The sequence below is a fragment of the Gorilla gorilla genome, chromosome 8 (genome assembly GCF_029281585.2).
Source record: "Gorilla gorilla gorilla isolate KB3781 chromosome 8, NHGRI_mGorGor1-v2.1_pri, whole genome shotgun sequence".
Lineage (NCBI taxonomy): Eukaryota > Metazoa > Chordata > Mammalia > Primates > Hominidae > Gorilla > Gorilla gorilla.
In genome coordinates this window covers 97,725,023-97,736,755 of record NC_073232.2, presented here as the reverse complement: position 1 = coordinate 97,736,755, position 11,733 = coordinate 97,725,023, and positions in this window count along the sequence as shown.

Below are 11,733 nucleotides of genomic sequence, written 5' to 3'. Positions count from 1 at the left end.
AATACACATACACATGCACAATGTGTTTGATATTTTCAAGTAGAATACCCAATGAAAACTACCAAAGCAAAGTTTGAAATAAATATTCTTGCAAATATAAATTAAGCAAATGTAATAAGATGAAATGGAGTGAATGGAAAAAGCCAAATGCATTATACAGGAAAAATAATACTATGTGCAAAAAATTATTAAAATATATCTCTATATGCAAAAACAAAATGGAGCCAAATAAGGAAAAATCTGCAGAAAATGGAACTTGATAACATTAAATTAAAGTAGAAGATATTAATAAAACTTTTTTTTCTGAAAGGACACATGATGTCAATAATAAATTTACATGGATAATGAAGATTTGGATTATTAAACAGAAGGATTTGATTCTATCAAATAAAAGGATTTATCTCAAAAAGTTGAGATATTATTAACCTTCTTCATTGTTCATAAATATACGAAGTAAAATGTCAACCATAGAATTATACAAAAACTTAATATCATGACAATTAAGACACTCTTAAGTAATCTCTGAAGCAAAATGGATATCAAAATTGAAATAAAAACTACCTCAGGCTGATCTGGGCGGCTCATGCCTGTAATCCTAGCACTTTGAGAGGCTGAGGCAAGAGGATTGCCCAAGAGTTCAAGAACAACCTAGGACACACATTTGACTCCATCTCTAAAATTTTTTTTAAAAATTAGCTGGGCATGGTGGCACATACCTATAGTCTCAGCTATTTAGGGGGCAGAAGTGGAAGGATTGCTTGAGCCCAGGAGGTTGAGGCTATGGTGAGCCATGATTGCACCACTGCACTCCAGCCTGGGTGACAAAGCAAGACCCTGTCTCAGAAAAGGAAAAAAAAAAATCAATCTGAAAAGGACAAAACTACATGCTAAAATATGTGTAAAAGCAAAATGTGCAACTATAAAAAATTCACAATAGTACTTTTTTTTTACTATTAAAAGGCTAATAGAATAATACATTGAGTATTTGACTACTAAATGTAGAAACATTAAGAAGAACTAAAAGGAAGAAATTAATTAAAATTAAGAACTAAAACTGAAGGAATAGAAAACAACCAAATGGGTACGTAGGATAATAAAACATTTTTCTCTCCAAAACAGTAAAATAAATGCAATGCTAAGAAGTTCACCTTATGAGAAAAAGAGAAAATGAAAGAACTGAAAACATTAAGAATGACAAAGGGGGTTTAAGCACAAATACAAATAAATTAGATTTATAAATGAGTTTTAAGTTTAACACTGTGAATTTGACAATACAGTAGAAATAAATAGTTTTCTAGCAAAAATATGAAATTTTCATATTTCAAATGGCAGGATGAGCCTTATGCCAATTACTTATCCTACCCCCGCCCTAAGTGGCATCACATAGTAGACAATATTAAATGAAAAGCCAGCTAAGCTAAACAAGAACAGCAACAACAACTCATCAACAGGAAAAAATGAAAAAATAAAGTGGAATAAATACAAAAAGCCACCAAAAACAAAAGGTTATCATTGGTAATGGCATAACCTGCTCCTGAATGACTTTTGGGTAAATCATGAAATTAAGGTAGACATCAAGAAGCCCTTTGAAACTAATAAGAACAAAGATACAACATACCAGAATGTCTGGGACACGGCTAAGAGGGAAATTCATAGCACTAAATCCACATCAAAAACTTAGAAACATCTCAAATTAACAACCTAACATCACAACCAAAAAAACTAGAAACCAAGAGCAACCAAATCCCAGAGATAATGGAGGACCAGAAATAACCAAAATCAGAGCTGAACTGAAAGAGACTGAGATACAGAAAACCATTCAAAAGGTCAACAAATCCAGGAGCTATTATTTTGAAAGAATTAATACAATAAATGCACTGCTAGCTAGACTAATAAGGAAGAAAAGAGAGAAGATTCAAATAAGCACAATCAGAAAGACAAGGGAAATACTACCACTGACTCCGCAGAAATACAACCAACCTTCAGAGAATATTATCAACACCTCTATAAACATAAACTAGAAAATACAGAAGAAATGGATAAATTCATGGACACAAACATCCTCCCAAGACTGAACCATAAAGAAACTGAATCTCTGAACTGACCAATAATGAACTCTGAAATTGAGAGTAATATTAGCCTGCCAACCAAAAAAAGCCCCAAACCAAATGGATTCGTGGCTGAATTCTACCAGATGTACAAAATGGTATCATTTGTATTTGAAACTGTTTCAAAAACTTGAGAAAGAGGAACTGCTCCCTAACTCATTCTATGAGTCCAGCATCATTCTGATACCAAAACCTGGCAGAGTTGCCAGGCGCAGTGTCTCACACCTGTAATACCAGCACTTTGGGAGGCCAAGGAGGGTGGATCACGAGGTCAGGAGTTCAAGATCAGCCTGGCCAAGATGGTGAAACCCCGTCTCTACTAAAAATACAAAAAAATTAGCTGGCCATGGTGGTGGGTGCCTGTAATCCCAGCTACTCGGGAGGCTGAGGCAGAGAATTGCTGGAACCCGGGAGGCGGAGGTTGCAGTGAGCTGAGATTGTGCCACTGCACTCCAGCCTGGGCGACAGAGCAAAACACCAGAAAAAAAAAAAAAAAACCTGGCATAGACACAACAAAAAAAGAAAACTTCAGGCTAATATCCTTGATGAACATATGTGCAAAAATCCTCAACAAAATACTGGTGAACTGAACCCAGCAGCACATCAAAAAGTGTATCCACCACAATCAAGTCGGCTTTATTTCTGGGTTGCAAGGTTGGTTCAATATATGCAAATCAATAAATGTGATTCATCACATAAACAGAACAAAAGACAAAAACCACATGATTATCTCAATAGATGCAGAAAAGGCCTTCAATAAAACTCAACCCCGATTCCTGTTAAAAATTCTCAATAAACGAGGTATTGAATGAACAAACCTCAAAATAATAAGAGCTGTATGTAACACACCCATAGCCAATATCATACAGAATGGGCAAAAGCTGGAAGCATTCCCCTTGAAAACCAGTACAAGACAAGGATGCCCTCTCTCACCATTCCTATTCAACATAGTATTGGAAGTTCTGGCCAGGACAATCAGGCAAGAGAAAGAAATAAAGGGTATTAAAATAGGAAGAGAGGAAGTCAAATTATCTTAGTCTGCAGATGATTGATGGTCCTATATCTAGAAACGATCCTATATCTAGAAAACACCTTCGTCTCCACTCAAAAGCTTCTTAAGCTGATAAGCAACTTCAGCAAAGTCTCAGAATACAAAATCAATGTGCAAAAATCAGTAGCATTCCTATACGCTAACAACAATCAAGCTGAGAGCCAAATCATGAATAATGCACGCTCACAATTGCCACAAAAAGAATAAAATATCTTGCAATACAGTTAACTAAGGAGGTAAAAGTTCTCAACAAGGGGAACTACAAACTAGTGCTCGAAGAAATCAAAGGTGATAGAAACAAATGGCAAAATGTTCCATGCTCATGTATAGGAAGAATCAATATTGTGAAAATGGCCAAACCGCCCAAAGCAATTTATATATTCAATGCTATTTCCTATTAAAATCCCACTGGGACTCTTCAGAGAACTAGATAGAGCTATTTTAAAATTCATATGGAATGAAAAACAGACTGAATAGCCAAGACATTCCTAAGCAAAAAGAACAACACTGGAGGCATCACTCTAACCAACTTCAAACTGTACCATAGGGCTACAGTAATTAAAACAGCATGGTACTGGTGCAAAAACAGACAGATAGACCAATGGAAGAGAATAGACAACCCAGAAATAAGACCACACACATACAAACATCTGATCTTCAACAAACCTGACAAAAACAAGCAATGGGGAAAGGATTCCTTATTCAATAAATGGTGTTGGGAAAACTGACTAGCCATACGCAGATTAAAACTGGACCCCTTCTTTACAGCATATACAAAAATTAATAACTCAAGGTAGATTAAAGACTTAAATGTAAAATCCAAAACTATAAAAACTCTGGAAGACAACCTAGATAATACCATTCAGGAGATGGAACAGGCAAAAATTTCATGTTGAAGACACCAAAAGCAATTCAACAAAACAAAATTTGACAAATGGAATCTAATTAAACCAAAGAGCTTGTGCACAGCAAAGTAAACTATCAACAGAGTAAACAGACAACCTTTAGAATGGGAGAAAATTTTTGCAAACTATGCATCTGACAAATGTCTAATATTCAGCATTTGTAAGGAACTGAAACAAATTTACAAGAAGAAAAAAAGAAACAACCTCATTAAAAAGTGGGCAAAGGACATAAACAGGCACTTCAAAAGATAACATACATGCATCCAACAATCATATGAAAAAAAGCAAAACGTCACTGATCATTAGAGAAACACAAATCAAAACCACAATGAGATATCATCTCATACCACTCAGAATGGCTGTTATGTAAAAGTTAAAAAATAACAGATGATGTCAAGGTTGTGGAGAAAAAGGAATGCTTATACACTGTTGATGGGAGTGTTAACTAGTTCAAGCATTGTGGGAGACAGTGTGGTGATTCCTCAAAGAACTAAAGACAGAGATACCATTCAACCTAGCAATCCTATTACTAGGTATATACCCAAAGGAATAAAAATCATTCTACTATAAAGACATATGCACACATATGTGCATTGCAGCACTATTCACATAGCAAAGACATGAAATCAACCTGAATGCCTATCAATGATAGACTGGATAAAGAAAATGTGGTACATACATACCATGGAATACTAAGCAGCCATAAAAAAAATGAGATCATGCCATTTGCAGGGACATGGATGGAGCTGGAGGCCATTATCCTTAGCGCAGTAACACAGGAATAGAAAAACAGAAACCACATGCTTTCACTTATAAGTGGGAGCTAAATGGTGAGAACACATGGACATATGGATTGCGGGGGAATACCACACATTGGGGCCTATCAGAGGGTGGAAGGTGGAAGGAGGGAGAGGAACAGGACAAATAACGAATGGATGCTTGGCTTAATACCTGGGTGATGAAATGACCAGTACAACAAACCCCCACAACACAAGCTTACCTATGTAACAAACCTGCACATGTACCCCTGAATTTAAAATAAAAGTTGAACAAAGCAAGTTAACTGAGTAATTCCTGAAATTCGTAAAATGGATAACTTCTAGATGAAAATAAATGAAACCACAGGCAAAAACAAGGACAGGCCAAGACTGCTTAAATAGTAGAGGTGTTTTCAGAGGCCTTCCAAGCCTGAAAATGGAAGACACTGGAAGATAGGACCATATCTCTAAGCAGTGTGATCAGTTAGGATACACAATTAGGCCAGCTTTTTGACATCCGTACAAAGTTCATCTCTCCTATACAGCCTGTGCAAAGCCACAAAGCAGTGTAGCTCAGGGAAGGAGCAGTGAGTTTGGGCACTTGTGACAGAATAGTGGGACTATGCCAGAGATACACAGGAGGAGGTGGTACCTTCTAGCTCCCCCTCAAAACATAAAGCATAGACTGCAAAGTACTCCCAAGCAGGCTGAATAACACTTGAGTACAAAAAAAAAATACACTCTGAAACAATACCAATAATTTTTTTTAAAAATTATACCATGATAGATAGAAATCGTATAAAACCTTATGTCTAGTAGAACAAAAAGATAAACAGGGTTATTTCTTTGTTCTGTTGGGTAAAGAATTAAAAGTGAGAGGAGGAGGGTGATACAAATATGGATTAATGCTAGAAAGACTTTGACAAATATAATTTTAAGTATATATGTTAACATCTTTAGTGTAAACACTTGAAAAATAGAAATAAATAAATCCAGATCATTAGAGAAACAACAGCAACAAAATCCTTGAAGGAAACGTAATAAATAAATTTAAAAAATATAAGAACTTAAAAAGTGGGGGAAGATGTAATGAAGACTTAGGATAAAAATAAATCAGTAAACAAGATGAAATTTTTAAAATAAAGTAATGATTGTCAGTATAAACGGATAACATTAATCTACTAAAAGCACATTTTTTGAAGAACAAACAAAATAAAGCAAGCAGGATCAAGTGGAATTAAAGATGAAAAGTAAAATACAATTTTTCATATCGATGAAATGAATAATTCACCATGAAAATATTTTAGTCAATAATACTTATGCATTCAGAAACATAGCTTAAAATACGTACAGGAAAAAATGATTAGCTGTGGAAGACAAATTGACAAAGCTACAAAACTAGTGAGAGAGTTTATTACACCTCTCTCAAAAGTGACAGAACAGATAAGTAGACCAAAATAAGTACAGGTATATTGAATAATAAAATGTTTGAACAAGTAGAATTTAAATTCAATAGAAGTTGCATTTTTTTGTGAATGTGAATTATTTATTTGAGCAAATAAATATGTATTCCTTTAAATTTAACAAAACTATACTTTTTAAATAACATATACAAAACATTCACAAATAATGATTATGAACTAGGAACCAAGGGAAATCTGAACAACGTATAAAAAGCTGATTTTATGTAATCTATATCCATTAAACAAAACCCAATACAATTAAGAATTAACAAATTAGGAGCAAAAAAAATACTAAAATGTAAAATCTATGCATATATAAAACATACATTTATAAAGAACTATTGGAAATAGTTCTTTGGAAACAGCAAATGGAAATTTGCTGTTAAAATTGATAGCAAAGGTATCACTTAGATATAAAAAACAATTGTGGTGCTTAATTTTCTGTGTCAACTTGCCTGAGCAATGGGATGCCAAGATAGCTGGTTAAACATTATTTCTGGGTGTGTCTGTAATGGTGTTTCTGGAAGAGATGAGCATTTGAATTGGTGGACTGAGTAAAGCAAATGCCCACCCCGCCCCCACCCACTGTGAGTGGGAATCATTTCATTCTCTGAGGGCCTGAATAGAGCACAAAAGTAGAGTTGAATTCACCCTCTGCCTGATGGCTTGAGTTGGGACTTTGATCTCCTGCCTTTGGCTTTCTTGGTTCTCAGGCCTTCAGACACAGACTGTGGCTTAGTCTGTTTTCTGTTGCTTTTAACAGAATACTTGGAACTGAGTAATATATATTTAAAAAAAAAAAGAATTCATTTCTCATAGTTATGGAGGCTTAGAAGTCCAAGGTCAAGGAGTTGCATCTGGATCTCAGGCCTTCAAACCACACTATAGTCTTTCCTCTGTCTCCAGCTTAAAGACAGCCGACGGTGGGACTTCACAGCCTTCATAACCATTTAACCCAATATACCTTCTAATGAATCCTCTCTCTCTCTTTTCCCCAGTCTTCTATTGGTTATTTTTCTCTGGACATTCCTTGCTAATACAATAATAAGCATTGACTATTAATGAACTTAAAAATTAAAAAATTAGAAATTTTGTAAATAAATGAACTTAGTTTTTGATTTAAAAACCTGGAACAGGACAAGTCAGAGATTAAAGAAAATTAGAAAGAAGAAATTAGGCCAGGCGCAGTGGCTCATGCCTGTAATCGCAGCACTTTGGGAGGCTCAGGCGGGCGGATCACCTGAGGCCAGGAGTTTGAGACCAGCCTGGCCAACATGGTGAAACCCTGTCTCTACTAAAAATACAAAAATTAGCCAGGCGTGGTGGTGCGTTCCTGTAATCTCAGCTACTGGGGAGGCTGAGGCGGGAGAATCGCTTGAACCCGGGAGGCGGAGGTTGCAGTGAGCTGAGATCGTGCCACTGCACTCCAACCTGGGCGACAGGTGAGACTCTGTCTCAAAAAAAAAAAAGAAAAGAAAGGAGAAATTAATAAAGATAATAGCCCAAAATAATAACATAAAAAGGTAAAACCTTAAGTTATCCAAAACCCCATAGAATTCTTTTTTTTTTTTTTTTTAGACAGTCTCGCTCTGTCGCCAGGCTGGAGTGCAGTGCCTCAACCTCCGCCTCCTGAGTTCAAGCGGTTCTCCTGCCTCAGCCTCCCGAGTAGTGGGGACTCCAGGCGCGCGCAACCACCACGCCCAGTTATTTTTGTATTTTTAGTAGAGACAGGGTTTCACCATGTTGGCCAGGATGGTCTTCATCCCTTGACCTCGTGATCTGCCTTCCTCGGCCTCTCAAAGTGCTGGGATTACAGGCGAGAGCCACCGCACCCTGGCCCCCAGAGAATTCTTAAATACATGTTTGTAAAATTTGTCAATGTATTTGAATTAGGAAACCAACTGGGGGTTATTTTTAGTACCCTGACATTTGGAGAAGTGACTAGATTACATAATCTTTGGCAGAAATTGTCTTCTTTACAGTGAATAATCCTGACAATCTGAATAACCTTACCTCATAGATCTAACACGCTGAACTACCCTAGCCCTTTCAGAGAAGGTGCAGAGAAAATTAGGAGCTCCATGAAAGCACCATTCACCTGCTAAAAATGCCAAGTGATCAGACACAAAGCAAGACTAGATGAGGACCACTGGGCAGGGTGATGAATTGCATTTCATAAAGCCCAAAATAGTTTATGCTCATTTACCAACTTTAAGGGCCTTCATCAGGACAAGGGCCCTCTGCCAGGAAGCAAACATCTAAAGTGAGTGACCTTGAATCTTGGCTGGCTGATAATGGACCACAAAGAATTGACAAAATCCAACTGCTTGCTGGAAGATACATGGCTTCCTTCAGCAGACAGGTGAAAGATAAAATAGGTTGGCTTACAAAAAACAAAGAGCCCTGGACTTATTGATTTTTATAAACAAAACCCTTTGGGTGCCCTACAAGTAGAAAGATGGTATGACAATCTGTCTTCCTGGAATAAAAATAGAGATGTGTATAAATTAAATATGCTTTACTTCTGAAAGGCATGCTACAGTAGCAGCAAAGTTAACTGCTACTGAACCTTTTTCTTTCCATTTTGTTTTGTCTTAAAGAAGGTTGCTTAGCTTTCTCTTTCTTTCTTTCTTTCTTTTTTTTTTTTTTGAGACAGAGTCTCGTTCTGTCGCCAGGCAGTGCAGTGGCGAGATATCGGCTCACTGCAACCTCCACCTCCTGGGTTCAAGCAGTTCTTCTGCCTCAGCCTCCCAAGTAGCTGGGACTACAGGCACACACCACCACGCCCAGCTAATTTTTGTATTTTTGGTAGAGACAGGGTTTCACTATGTTGGCCAGGATGGTCTCGATCTCTTGACTTTGTGATCCACCCGGTTCAGCCTCCCAAAGTGCTGGGATTACAGGTGTAAGCCACAGGACCCAGCCCAGCTTTCCCTTCCTAATGAAGTAGAGAGCACTGCTGTGAGGCCTCCCCAAATCCTTGATGCATGCAGGGATTAAGAGTTGGGTTGAAGCTAGCTCCTACGTATTCTATGAACTTTAACGTAAATGGACATTTTTTGGGGTAGTACTTTGTTTAATTAAAATGTTCTCCACTATGGGTTTATAAGATTTTTGTTCATTTCTCCATGAAATAATTTCCTAGATTATATTATCTGTTTACCAACCCATCTCACCTTCCCCTCAAGGAAGCAAGCCAAAAGTCATTCGTATGTTTTTACACATGGAGCAAGAGAGCAAAGAAAGGAGGAGAGGAGTTCTTTCTTTGCAGCTTTTAGTGATCATTCTGTAAATGGTAGTCCGTGGATTATTTCACATTTTATTGCATTAAATCTACACACTGACCTTGCTTTATTGACAGATATCTTCAGATTATATATGAAGCTTACAAAATTTAATGACTTTGATTAAGGTTACAAAGCTGGTTCACATTGTAACCTTGATCTAATTCCAAAATACATGCTCTCTTTGCTACTACATAATTATGTCAATTTAAAAAGCAAAATAAATTTGCTGCAATGTTGTCATTCTCCATAAAAGATGAACCTCAAACATGTACAGTGGACCTTTCAAGTGCCCATGATCATGAAAAAGAATCGGAGCGGGTAATATGGCATCTTTTGATGATGGTGTTTATTTAAGTAGGAGTGGCACAGCCTTGATTTTAAACATGACTGAGAAAAGATAGAGAAAGCTTCCCTGGAGATGAATGCAGTTGCCAAGGAAAATGCACAATTCAACCTTTCTTCACTCAATAGCAATTGAAGTATGAATGCATTTAAAGCCCTTCTAGTTCTGATTTCATATCTAAAGTTATAGCAAGAACGTCAACTTTGATAGGAAGTAAGTTAATTTGCTAACCCCATGGCCTTCAAACAATAATAAAGACCCTTGCACATGTATTTTTTCTGACATATATATGTATATATATGTGTGTGTGTATATATATATATATACACACACACATATACATATATATATATATATATATTTTTTTTTTTTTTGAGATGGAGTCTCACTCTGTCGCCCAGGCTGGAGTGCAGTGATACAATCTCGGCTCACTGCAATCTCCACCTCCTGGGTTCAAGCAATTCTCTGCCTCAGCCTCCCAAGGAGCTGGGATCAGAGGTGCCCACCACCACGCCCAGCTAGATTTTGTATTTTTAGTAGAGATGGGGTTCATCATCTTGGCCAGGCTGGTCTTAAGCTCCTGACCTTGTGATCCACCTGCCTCAGCCTCCCAAAGTGCTGGGATTACAGGCATTAGCCATCATGCCTGGCCTATACATTTATATTTTTACTTGTTTTTTCTCTCTCCATATATAGAGATATATGTGTGTGTGTACATATGTGCACGTACACAACTGTATGTCACTTAAATGACAAGAATACATTCAGAGAAATGCTTAGGTGATTCTGTAGTTGTGCAAACATCATACAGTATAGTTACATACATGTAGATGGTTTAACCTACCACATACCTAGACTATATGGCATATAGTCTGTTGCTCATAGGATACAAACCTGTACAGGATGTTACTGTGCTGAATACTCTAGGCAATTATAACCATTGGTAAATATTTGTGTATCTAAATATATCTAAAAGATACCATAAACAAAGTATAAAAAATTTAAAATGGTACGCTTCTATAGGGCACTTACTAAGAATAAACCTTGCAGAAATGAAATCTGCTCTAGATGAGTCAGAAAGTGTGTGGAGTGAATGTCAAGGCCTAGGATGTAACTGTACACTACTGCAGTTCATAAATACTCTAAACTTGGGTCACACTAAATTTATGTTTAAAAAATTCTTTTGTCAATAATAAATTAGCCTTAGTTTACTGTAACTTTTTAATCTTATCAACTTTTTAATTTTTTTAACTTTTTGACTCTTTTATAATAACACAGCCTAAAACACACATTGTTCAGTTGCACAAATATATTTTATTTTTTATATTCTTATTCTGTAAGCATTTTTTATTTTAAAAATTTTTTTAGTTTTTTACCTTTTAAAACTTTTTTGTTAGAATTTTTTTTAATTTTATTATTATTATACTTTAAGTTTTAGCATACATGTGCACGACGTGCAGGTTTGTTACATATGTATACATGTGCCGTGTTGGTGTGCTGCACCCATTAACTCGTCATTTAGCATTAGGTGTATCTCCTAATGCTATCCCTCCCCCTCCCCCTACCCCACAACAGTCCCTAGTGTGTGATTTTCGTCTTCCTGTGTCCATGTGTTCTCATTGTTCATTTCCCACCTATGAGTGAGAACATGCAGCGTTTGGTTTTTTGTCCTTGCAATAGTTTGCTGAGAGTGATGGTTTCCAGCTTCATCCATGTCCCTACAAAGGACATGAGCTCATCGTTTTTTATGGCTGCATAGTATTCCATGGTATATATGTGCCACATTTTCTTAATCCAGTCTATCTATCAACCTAGGCT